This window comes from Cricetulus griseus, chromosome 5 (assembly GCF_003668045.3).
Source record: "Cricetulus griseus strain 17A/GY chromosome 5, alternate assembly CriGri-PICRH-1.0, whole genome shotgun sequence".
NCBI classification, from domain to species: domain Eukaryota; kingdom Metazoa; phylum Chordata; class Mammalia; order Rodentia; family Cricetidae; genus Cricetulus; species Cricetulus griseus.
The window spans coordinates 103,553,968-103,565,983 of NC_048598.1; the positions used below are offsets into that span (position 1 = coordinate 103,553,968).

At 47.8% G+C, this 12,016-nt stretch overlaps 1 pseudogene; it reads left to right on the plus strand.

The window, feature by feature from the left end:
- The first annotated feature begins 10,563 nt into the window (after positions 1-10,563).
- On the plus strand, positions 10,564-10,949 carry LOC107979712 (annotated as a pseudogene).
- The last annotated feature ends 1,067 nt before the right edge of the window (positions 10,950-12,016 follow it).

A 12,016-nucleotide genomic window follows, 5' to 3' on the forward strand; every position in this document is an offset into this window, starting at 1 on the left:
GTTCCAATTTTATAGACAGGGAAACAAATGGGAGACCAGGAAACTTGGCAAGATGTGTGGCTGGAGGGGCATTCCCAATGATAGTTCGTCTCTCTGAGACATCACCAAGTGTTATTTCATCTTAGCATAGAGTTTGTTGAGCAAGAGCAGAACCATCTGAAGCCTCAAGGAGTTGTGCGCACATCCTCACACATGGGTGTCCTGGTCCCAGCTGCATGGGCAGAGGGGCAGTAGAGCTGGCTCTCAAGAAGCTGGCCCTGGTGCCCCTCTGCCTGGTTCATTTCCTGGCTCTACCACCTCCCAGCTCTGTCACATGGCTCAGGTTGTTTGCGCTCTCCCCAACAGTGCATAACAAGGGAGTTACATGGATCTCAAAATGGAATGCCCATAAAGAAAGGACACGTAGCTACACAGACACTCCCTGGAATAGAGCATGGTACCCTCAAGTCATCATTTTCATGAGTTTTTGGTTTTTTTTTTTTTTCTTTATAGCCTTTCTTTCAAGGTCACTTTGATAGGCTAATTAAAAAAAAAGAATGTTCAGTGACTTATAAGTCCCCTCCTGCCTTTCCCCAAGTCTTTTTAGTTTCTTTCATTAAGAAATAGAGTCTAAGCTGGGCAATGGTGGTGCATGCCTTTAGTCCCAGCACTTGGGAGGCACAGGCAAGCAGATCTCTGTGAGTTTGAGACCAGCCTGGTCTACAGAGCAATTTCCAGAATAGCCAAAGCTGTTATATAGTGAAACCCTGTCTGGAAAGAAACAAACAGAAAAACAAAAGAAGAAAAAGAAGAGGAGGAGGAATCTAGGGATAGCTAGATGGCTCAGTTGAGTTCTACCCCTAGAGGCCACATAGTAGGAGAGAACCCAGGTTGTCATCTGACCTCCACACAGAGACCATGGCATATTCATGTGTGTACATGTGTGCAAGCACACACATATACATGGTGAAAGAATTAAAAGAACAGAGGGCGGTACCAGGCTGGTGAAACCCACAGAATCAGCTGGTCTGAACAAGGAGGAGCACATGGACCCCAGACTGCTGTCTGGGAGGCCAGTACTGGACTGATCCAGACCACTGAACATGGATGTCAATTAGGAGGCCTCCGCACTCTAGGGGACCCCTGGTAGTGGATTAGTATTTTTCCCTGGTGTAAGAAGGGACTTTGAGAGCCCATCCCACATGAAGGGATGCTCTCTAGGCCTGGACACATGGGGAAGGGCCTAGGCCCGGCCCAGGATGATGTGGTGGACTTTGGGGAGCCCCCATGGAGGACCCTACCCTGCCTGGGAAGTGGGAGGTGGATGGGGTGGAGATAGGTCGGGGGGTAGGGGAGGGGGAGGGGGAGGGAGAGGGGATTGACATGTGAAACAAGCTTGTTCCTAATTTGAACTAATAAAAAAAATTACAAAAAAAGATAAAAAAAAGAAAAAAAGATTACCAAGAAAAACAGACAGCAGATAAATAAACTGCAGAGAAAGAATGAACAACAACAACAAAAAGAATTAGAAGGAGACATGTCTTTCTCTGTCCCACGAGCCAGCTCCCAAATGACATGGAGAATTAATTATTGATTATGAAAGTTCAGTTTTAGCATAGGCTTGTCCCACTAGCTCTTAGAACTTAAATTAACCCAAATTTTTATTAATCTATGTTCTACCATGTGGCTTTTACCTCTCTGTCGTCTTGTACTTCCTGTTTCCACTCTGTGTCTGGCTGGCTTCTCTGCCTCTCTTCTTCCCAGAGTTCTCTCTGTGTCCGTAAGTCCTGCCTGTATCCCCTGTCTAGCTATTGGTCATTCATCTCTTTATTAAACCAATCAGAAGGTGCCTTGGAAAAGACACATTTTCACAGTGTATAAAAAGATTGTTCCACAGCAGAGAAGGAGAAGGGAAAGGGAAGAGGAAGGAGGAAGAGGAAAAGTCTGCAGCTCTTGGAGGTTGGTCTTGCACAGTGTACCTGAAGGGAGGAGACAGGAGTGATACGAGCCTGCACCACGTCTGATTTTGTACTTACTGGCCACAGTTTGCTGAAGCTCAAGCTACCCATTGGGTAGATGGTGAGTGATATTCAGCTTGGTCACCCACTCAGACCAAGAGTAAGACCATGTAGACCAGCCATTGCCCAACAGACCTGCCCCCTAAATCCAGACAATCTGAAGGCTCAGCCAAGATCAGCTGGCTTGGGCCAGATGGCCAGAGCCTTCTACTGTGAGCAATAACACGTTTTAGGTCACTGAGTTTGAAGAGTGGTTTTTGTTAGAAAACGGTAGCTTATTGATGGGGTCGTTTGTGTAATTTATTCTCAGGTGACAGCCAGGCTGGGAACAGTATGTTCCCAATTTCTACGGCTCAGGCTTGGGCAAAACTAGGTGGTCGTAAGCATCCTAGAAAGGCCCTGATGAGGAGGACACTCATCTTTCTGTGGCTCCCAGGCTGAAGAGCTGGCTACTCAGGGGTGGAGCCACCGTTCCTGTGCCCTTGGGGTCTGTGAGGTGACTGATTTTCATAAGTGGCTCTCTAATGCTTCCCACATGTTTCCACTTCAGTGGGGATGGGTCTCACTCAAGCTTGCAGCCAAGTCAAGAAGCAGGACCCTGGGAGATGCTTCATTTTCAGACAGCTGTTACCTATGAGGTTCTGGGAAACCTCCCTTGCTTTTCCAAACTCAAAGGCATCCCATATGTGCAGTGGCATGTCACAGTGAGTTGGGGCTGGAGAGGCCCAGGCTTTCTATTTGTTTCAGCTAAAAACACAGATGACTCAGTAGGTAAAGGTATTTGCTGCCAAGTCTGATGACTTGAGTTCAATCCCTGAGACCCACATGGTGGGAGGGAAGAGCCAACTCCCCCAGGCTGTCTTTCTGACTTCCACATGTGTGCTGTGGCATGCATGCATGCGTTCCCACACAAACAGGTAAGTGTAAGGTAAGTGTAGGGGACAGTAAGCACACCTGTAGCCAGCCTCTAACAGGCATGGCTTACTGTCCCCTACAGGTAAGTGTAATTTTTTTTTTTTTTTAGACAGGTTTCTCTGTAGCTTTTGGTGCCTGTCCTGGAACTTACTCTGTAGACCAGGCTGGCCTTGAACTCACAGAGATCTGCCTGCCTCTGCTTCCTGAGTGCTGGGATAAAAGGTGTGCGCCACCACCTCCTGGAAATTTTTAAAAGCTTTAAACCCCATACTTTCCCAGGATACCAGAAATAAGTTCCTTGGTGATTTTCAGACAGGTCCACAGCCCAGGCCCAGAGCAAGAGTCCACACCTATTTGGGCTAGGCCCAGCGAAACACAGCCAGCCACATATTTTGTGGTGTCACAGCATGGAGAAGTGACCAGGCTGAGGCCCCAGAGCTAGGGTCCCAGATCTGTGCTATTGGCTCTCAGTTGTGGAAGAGTGAGTGGAAACCCCATTTCCAGGCCTGTTAAAGTGAGGGCTTTGCGTCAGATGTGTCACTTGGCACCCTTCATGTCCTCAAAGTCCACCCTGTTAGGTCTTAAGTGGAGGCTCACTTTTGGGACTGTCCTTGTGGAAATGCCAGTGCTCGCTGCCATGCTGTTCTGGAAGGGTGAGTCTTACTAAAATGGCTGAGTCTGACTTCTATGGAGGACACAGATGAATCCCAGCTGTCTGGGGTCTGTGGCTTCAACAGCAGGAGGAGCTGGATTCTACCTGCATGGCAGCCTCAGAATCCTCAGAGACCCCCTACTCAGGTAAAGCCGGTACACTCTGGTAACAGCTCTAGGAGGGTTGGCCTGTCCTGTGAGAGGGCCACAGAGAAGAGCCCTCCCTCTCTAGCCTAACTTAGGCCTCCTGCTCTGGGATCAGCTATTACCAGAACTTAGGAAATATTCCCTTCATTCCTCCAATTTTCTGGTTAAGATGAGTAGCTTTTGTAAAGTTTATTCAAGGAGTAGACACAAAGAGTCTACCCTCCCTCACAGCCACAATAGGCTTGTGAGACAGCATGCTGTGTGTAGACAGGCCTGCCTTTCTAATCCTTGCTGCCTGTGGGAGCACAGACAGCGCCTCACTGCTGGTGGCTCCCTGCCTGAATCCCTGCAGTCTTTCTGAAGGGCAGTCACATGACTTGCAACCCAGTAGACTTTGATGTACCCTGTCCCCCTCACTTTTACTTGAAGCCAAGGAATTTTCATGACCCTGTTACTATGGATGGCGAATTTCTGTCTCCTAAGCACCCGGTGTTAGTGTGATTGGGAATCATAGTGCAACAGTGACTGAGGACGTAAAACAGCAATCTTAGGCTGTGCACAACGGCTTTAAGACTTGTAGAGTGTGCTAGTTCCTTGTGGACGCAAGTTAGGGTCATTTCAGAAGAGAGAATCTCATTTGAGGAACTGCCTCTAGGCAAGTCTTCGGGCATCTGGGGCATTTCTTGATTAATGATTGATGTAGGAGAGCCCAGCTCACTATGGGCAGTGTCACCCCTGGGTTGTATAAGAAAGCAAGCCATGAAGAAGGAGCCAGAAAGCAGTGTTCTTCCATGGACTCTTCTTCAATTCCTGCCTTGAGATTCTGGGGAAGAAGCCAGACCAGGGCAAATTAGGGCAATTTCACTATCAGTAAGACTGATGAAGATGGTGAATTTCAATGAATTGGACTTCAGAAAGGAATATGGGATATGACAGAATTTAAAATGGGGACAGAGCAAAAGAAAAGCGCCTTCAACGATACTAGAAGGATTGATAAGACACCATGAAAATCGTGGTTTGCAGCTACAGATGTGATAAACTGGGCAAGACCCATCCAAGCTTCCGCACACCTGCTGGAGTTTTGTTGCTAATGGGAAATTCACATCATCTCCAGGTATCACCCTACCATCTGGACCTTTAACAACATAGAGGAAATACTGTGTGTGTGTGTGTGTGTGTGTGTGTGTGTGTGTAGCACAAGCCTGCACACACTACACAGAGGCCAGAGGAGGGCGCCACATGACCCGCTCTATCACTGGCCACCTTATTCTCTTGCAACAGAGTCTCTCACTGAACTTGGAGCTAAACTAGCAGCCAGAAAGTTCCAAGGATCCTTCTGCTTCTGTTGCCTTCAGCTCTGAGATTACAGGTGCACTTGTGGCCGTACCTGGCTTTTTACGTGGGTGCTGTGGATTGAAATTTAGGTCCTCATGCGGTACCTGCTAAGCCACTCCCCAGAGCCCAGAGATCATTTGTACTTTGTGATCAAACAGCCTTGCTGATGTCTGTGCCTCTTGAACTGAGGCACTGCTCTGGAATCTCCTGTGGGAAAGTCCCCCACAAATGTTGATTCTGAATCATGGGACCCCAGAGCTTGTTGCCAGTTGGTGTGGCTAAAACAGTGAGCTCTGGGTTCAGTGAGAGACTCCCCCCCAACAAACACACACACAAAATAAGGAGGGGAGTGGTAGGAGACACCCACATTGACCTCTGTCCTCCATACATACACACACACACAGGTGCAGGAGCACACGCAGGCGCAGGAACACGTTGGTGTACACACACACACACACACACACACACACACACACACACACACAGAGTTGTGAGTTCATCTGGGTAGACAGCTTCAGTGGGTAGCTATTGTATTTACTGAGTTTTCATCTCACCTTTGATGGGGAAAGTACTTCTGTGTATGTTTATCTTATTAATTGTTGAATAAAATACGGTTTGGCCAATGAGACAGTAAGTTAGACAGGACTAGGAGTCAAAGAGGATTCTGGGAAATGTAGTAGAGAAGTGGTGATCCAGGCAGGAAGTGACATAGCAAGGAGACTCATATTTAAAGAAGGAGAAACAGGAAGCATCCCTCTTTTTTCCCTCTGCTCCTGCTCCAGCGGCACAATGTGATCCACCGGCAAGGAGGGACGCCAATAAGGCATCTGATAAGTGTTATAAAATATATAGGTTTATGATAGTTAAGACTGAGCTAACAGATGAGAATCTTAGTCATTGGCCAAGCAGCATTGTACCTAATACAAGTTTCTGTGTATTCATTTCGACCTAACTCAGGCAGGCGGCTGGTGTAAAGCTCACACGTGGCAGTGGGGCACAGGCGGCTTTTGGCAGAAAGATTTATTGTAACATACCTTCTGTTTCAGACCCTTCTGGGAATGGAACTCAGGACATCACACATGCCATTCAAATGCTCTGCCACCAAGCCACACCTCTAGTGACAGTCTAGTCACAGGGAGACAGGAAAAAGTCACACAAAAAATTCATCATGGCTACCTTCCCTGCTTCCAACACATACTTGCTGAACTCTGTGTAGCTATCCTGTTTCTTCCCCTAAGTCGCAGAGTTGTCATTAGGGAATTTAGGGGAGGCACAGCACCAAGGGTTTCTCTGTGTAGCTTTGGAGCCTATCCTGAACTCACTCTGTAGACCAGGCTGGCCTCAGATTCACAGAGATTTGCCTGCCTCTGCCTTCTGAGTGCTGGGATTAAAGGTGTGTGCCACAAACTCTGGAGCTTCTAGGCTTTTCTATAGACATGTTTACACAGCCGAAGAACAAATTCTGGAAGAGAACAGGTGAAAACTGGCTGGCTGACTAACATGGAAGCATGGGTCTGTGATTGAGTGACGGAAGTCTTTTTTTTTTTTTTAAGATTTTATTTATTTATTATGTATGCAGTCTTCTGCCTGTATGCCAACAGAGGGCACCAGATCTCATTCAAGGTGGTTGTGAGCCACCATGTAGTTGCTGGGAATTGAACTCAGGACCTCTGGAAGATCAGTCAGTGCTCTTAACCTCTGAGCCCTCTCTAGCCTGGTGGTGGAAGTCTTTAAGCTTGTGTCTTCCACAGTTAAGGAATGCTACTCTAATAATGAGGGTGGGAAACCCACTTCAAATGATTTGGAATGATTTTAGGTATAATTTTATGGCTGAAAATACAGCAAATGATCTCGTTTACCTCCTTTGGGGAGGGAATTTCCTGTCTGGGTGGTTGGTGAGGTGTCTGTTCCTAGAGTCCAGAGACAGGGATCAGACCCAAGCGGGACACACCTGCTTCCTCTCACCCTGCTGGAGAGCCATCACCCCTCACCAGAGTGCACCTGGCTCTGCCCCAGGACTGTGTGTCATTTGGAAGAAATATGGCAGATGGCCACCAGGGACTAAAAGCTACTGGAAGGTTCTAGCCAAAGATGTGCAGTTGAAGGCCACATGCCAGACAGATCTTAGGGACTGTTTGTAATGAAGTTGTCCAAAACTACAACCATGAGAAAACAGGATATGTGTGACCCTGACAGTGACTAATCAGAGGACCTTGGTGGCTGTCCAAACCTGTCTGCATGTCTGTACATTTATGGAATTAAATAGGGAGAGTGTCTGTCCAACCCTCCCATGGTCACAGTAAACTGACCGCAACTCTCCACGTCAGGCATGGGCATCTGGGTTTCTGGTGGGATGAAGTCCGTGTTGAGTGGTGGGGGAGTGTGGGGTGGGTGGGGGGATTTAATAAATAGAGGGTTCTAAGCTGTGTCCAGAGCCAAAGCCTCTTTGGTGCTTGAAACCATTAACATCAGCTAGAGGGAAGGTTTCACACTGTTATCTCTGAAGGAACAGTGGTCAATCAGCAATGCCCAGTGGGATGCTCAGATTTCTGTGTTCCCGAGAGTGGCCTTGTCAATGTCTCTTCCAAGGGCTGTGTTTGTTCCACAGAGCAGTGGTAACTGGTTGTCAGTGAAACCATTTTGTACTTCTGTCTCCTCCCAGTTGAGAACAAACCAACCAACAAAACTGGTCTTTGAGTAGGCTTCACCACTTCAAAAACACCCTTTTATGACAGTGGCATCCTCTCCATTTCTATGAATGAACATTGAGGGCTGGAGAAGCAGTGTCTCTTCAGACTCTACAGCCTACGCCCACTAGTCACAGACAGTAGCGCCTGCCCTCAGAATCTGGGCTATATGGCACTCAACTAGTCCTGGTTTTGAAAATTGTTTTTCTACAAATCTGCCTTGAGTGCCCCCCCCCCCCGCAAAAAAAAAACACAACAAAAACAAAGCCAAAAACAAACTTTCATTGCATTTTATTTATTTATTAGTGGGGAAGGCATGTGTGTGATGTAGCTTGTGTGTCGAGGTCAGAGGGTAGCTTTTGGGAATCAGTTCTCCCTTCCACCTTATGGGTCCTGGGGACTGAATTTAGGGTGTCAGGCTTGGTGACAAGCTTCCTCATCTGCTGGGCCATCTCACTGGTCTGTGCCTTGAGTTCTTAAAAGCACCTTGCTCTACTCTGGAGTCTGGGTACAACCAGAGAGAAGAGTCTGAAGAGAGAAGAGAAGGGTCTGAAGGCTGGAGCGATGGAGCCTTGGTCCTGTGATGAGAAGCTGCTGCTGTACAGTGGGCACGTATCACCAAGAGGGACGCCAGTAATGTTTTTGCTGCTGTAGCTGGTTACTGCAAACTTAATGGCTTAAAAGAATGTAATTTACACTACAGTTCTGGAGGTCAGAGGTCTGAATCAGATGCCACCAGGCTAAAGCTACGGGCAGGACTGCCAGGACTGTTTCTTTTGGAGTCTAGGAGTGAATCCATCCCATGTATCTTCCAGCTTCTGGAGTGGCCTGTGTTTCTTGGCTCCTGGCCCCTCCCTCCACATTCAAAGCCAGCCCTGCGCTGCTCCGTCCTCTGCATTCATCATCATGTATACTCCATCTCTTCTGCTTGCCTTTAGGGTCCTGAGACGCAGGGGCAAGCTTGCAAGTTCAGGTTAACCTAGCTGATGAGTCCTCAGCCATTCGGGAACCATCCCTTTGCGGCACTGGTTATAGGAGTTGAAACATGGGTGCCTTGGGGGCGGGGGTGATACATTATTCTGTGTGCTGTTGACTCTAACCTGGGTTTTGACTGTTTGCTTGTTTTGTTTTTCCTTTTGGGGTGGAAGGAAACTGTGATTTCACAGAGAAAGTAGCAGCTAAATTACCAGGCTGGGGTATGCTAGGGAGAAAAATATCTTAGCAGAGGGCATGTATGGGTTAAGAGCAAGTAGGGCACATTGGTGGATTTGTTATTGGTTGGGCATGTCACAGTAAAAGCCAACTTTCAAATCCTGGGGCCTTCTCTCAGGCTTCACCAACTCCCACCCTCACCCCACCCCCACCCCCACCCCCTGGGCATCTTCCTCTAGGAGGCATGGCACATGTGTCTTCATCTATCTTCCTTCCTTCCTTCCCGAGACAGTGTAACAGCTCTGCCTGTCCTGGAACTCTCTCTGTAGACCAGGCTGACCTTGAACTCACAGCACCTCCTGGGTGCTGTGATCAAAGGTGTGCACCACCACGGCCACCACATGCCTTTCACTGATATTTCAACATCAAAGCAGGCCAGGTCTCATGGCCTGGGTTCAGGAGCACAGGAAATGGAGCTTTCCCACGGGCAAAGCAGCAAATGGCTGGCACAGTAACAGACTGCTATAATGGGAGAGTAAGATGAGCAGTGGCTGGAGCCAGAGGTAGTGAGGCCAGACCGTATCTGCCTTGAAAGGCCAGTTATTTCTTAAACTGAACGGTTATCTAGTGAGGGAAGGGCTGGGTCTCTGCCTTGTCCTTGGAGCCCCCTGACATTATCACCACCACCCCATGGAATCTTAATGTCTAGGCTTCCTATGTAAAAGCAGTAAGATATTTTTGACCCCTCCCTATGTGTGTGTGGGGGAGAGTGAATGCGGCAAGGACATTGAATCCATTGGGGATGGCGTTACAGGCAGTTGTGACCCAACTAACCTGCATCTGAGAATTGAAGTCATCAGATCCTCCACAAGAGCAATATATGCTCGTAACCACTGAGCCAGCTCTCCAACCTGGCTTTGATACTTTAAATTCTTCTATGGCTTTCCCTCTTGGGGAGGCTCACATACCTGTCCACTTTGTTTCTCTTCCTTGCTGTGGCTTTAGAACCCAGAGAAGCTGTGTGAACACGAGGGGAGAACACAGAAACATCAGTTTGGTGACAAACAGTATTCTGTGACACCACGGGTGCCGACTATGGCTTTCATCTAGAGACATCAGGCATATCTAAGTTTTGATGGCGTGACAGCAAGCACGCCTGGCAGGGCTGAGGTTAGTGAAAGGGAGATGCTTGCCTACAAATGCAAAGGTGCCTTGGGGGGGATTTTTATTTCCTTGATTTGGTGTTATCTAAATGTGAGATTTCCCCCGACAGGGTTATAGATTTGGGGAAGTGATTAGGTCCTGGGGACCTTGGCCTAATAAATGGATGATCCCTTGGTGGCTTCATAATAGAGAGATACTGCAAAGAAGGTGGGGCCTAGCTAGAGGAAGTTAGGGGGTACTCTTGGGGGCCACACCACGCCCTGTCCACTGTCCTACCCACTCTATTTAGACCCTTTGCTTCCTGCTCCACTCTGCTCTGTCCTTCCCCACCAGGCACTGACCTGTCTCAAACTGTGACCCAAAATAAATCCTCCCCTGAAGCTGCTTTGTGCAGATGTTCCATCACACCAATGAAAAGTTCAGTACATTTAGTCTTTCTGGTTAGACACACTTGGGCACTGATTAAAAGGGCAGCTGTGTCCTCTTTCCGTCCACCATCTTTCTGTGCTGTCACCATGGCATGCATGAATGTCCTGGCTGATGCTCTCTAGGGCATCAACAATGCTGAGTGAGAAGAGAGGTCCCCATCAGGCCCTGCTCCAAAGTCATCATTCGGTTCCTAACTGTGATGATGAAGCATGGTTACATTGGTGAATTTTACATCATTGATGACCACAGAGCTGGCAAAACTGTCAGAAACCTCACAGGCAGGCTGAACAAGTGTGGAGGGATCAGCCCTAGATTTGCTGTGCAGCTCAAAGACCTAGGAAAATGGAAGAACAGTCTGCTCCGGTCCTGTCAGTTTGGCTTCATTGCATCGACAACCTCAGCTGGCATCATGGACCATGAAGAAACATGACAAAAACACACAGGAAGAAAAATCCTGGGATTCTTTTTCTAGATATAAGAAAAGGCAGAAAAACATATAAATAAAAAAGCCTCCATAGACTGTGGGAAAGAAAAAAAGGGTAGCCAAACCAACTGCCACACTGGGAATGCTTATACGGGGCAACTGTAATCTCCAGCAAACACAAACTGCTTCAGATTCTCTCTGTTTAAAGGTGGTGTTGACTGAGGACAGAGGAGTACTGTGTTGACACAAAAAGAGGTTTTCAATCCTAAGCCCTCCCATTGGCTGACAGTCCCTTGGGCTGGCTCTGCATGCCCCACCTCCAGTTCTGGCCTGACCACACTGGCTCCTTGTGCTTCTGAGCTTGCTGTGTTGCCCACCCAGATGGCTCACACTGGACGTCCAGTGGAGAAGTCCACCCCATAACCTTCTTCCCTCAACCACCACAAAAGCACCACCTCCTTGCTGTCCCTTCACACCCCTGGCCTCTGATCAGTGACTTAACTCTAAATGACAGTTACAGTTTGCCTTCTCCACTTAACTGTAAAATCCCTGAGGACAGAGACTATTGTTCACATTCTACATCTGAGAAATAGCTGGGACAAAGGACACTCATAAATTCAAATTATAGTCTACTACCACTTAGAAGAAAATCATCCCAGATCTTTGTCTCTTTTAAAATTGCAAGCAAATATCAAACAAAAGGAGTCTGACTCGTGTTGGTGCACTACTGCTGGGCATGGGACCTGCCTGGAGTGTGGCAGATATGCCCCATGTCACCCATTGAAAACTGATTTCCCCTATCCCAACAGCTACCAAGGGTCTGGGAGGACTTGAGGGACTGAGAAGAATATAATCAAAATATAGTACGGGAAGAGATTGAATTTTTGAATAATGTTAAAGTTGTTAAAGGCCAGGACTTTTGAAGTTGGACTAGCGGCATTTTGCTTCGGAGATGGCCATGAACCTGTTGGGATTGAGGGCAGAGTATGGCCTGGACAAGAAATGTACCCCATAGTCTCACATATTTGAACGTTTGGTCCTCAGTTGCTGTGTAGAGAGGTCATGGATACTGGAGGAAGTACAACACTATGGATGAGCTTTGCAGGGTTTTAACC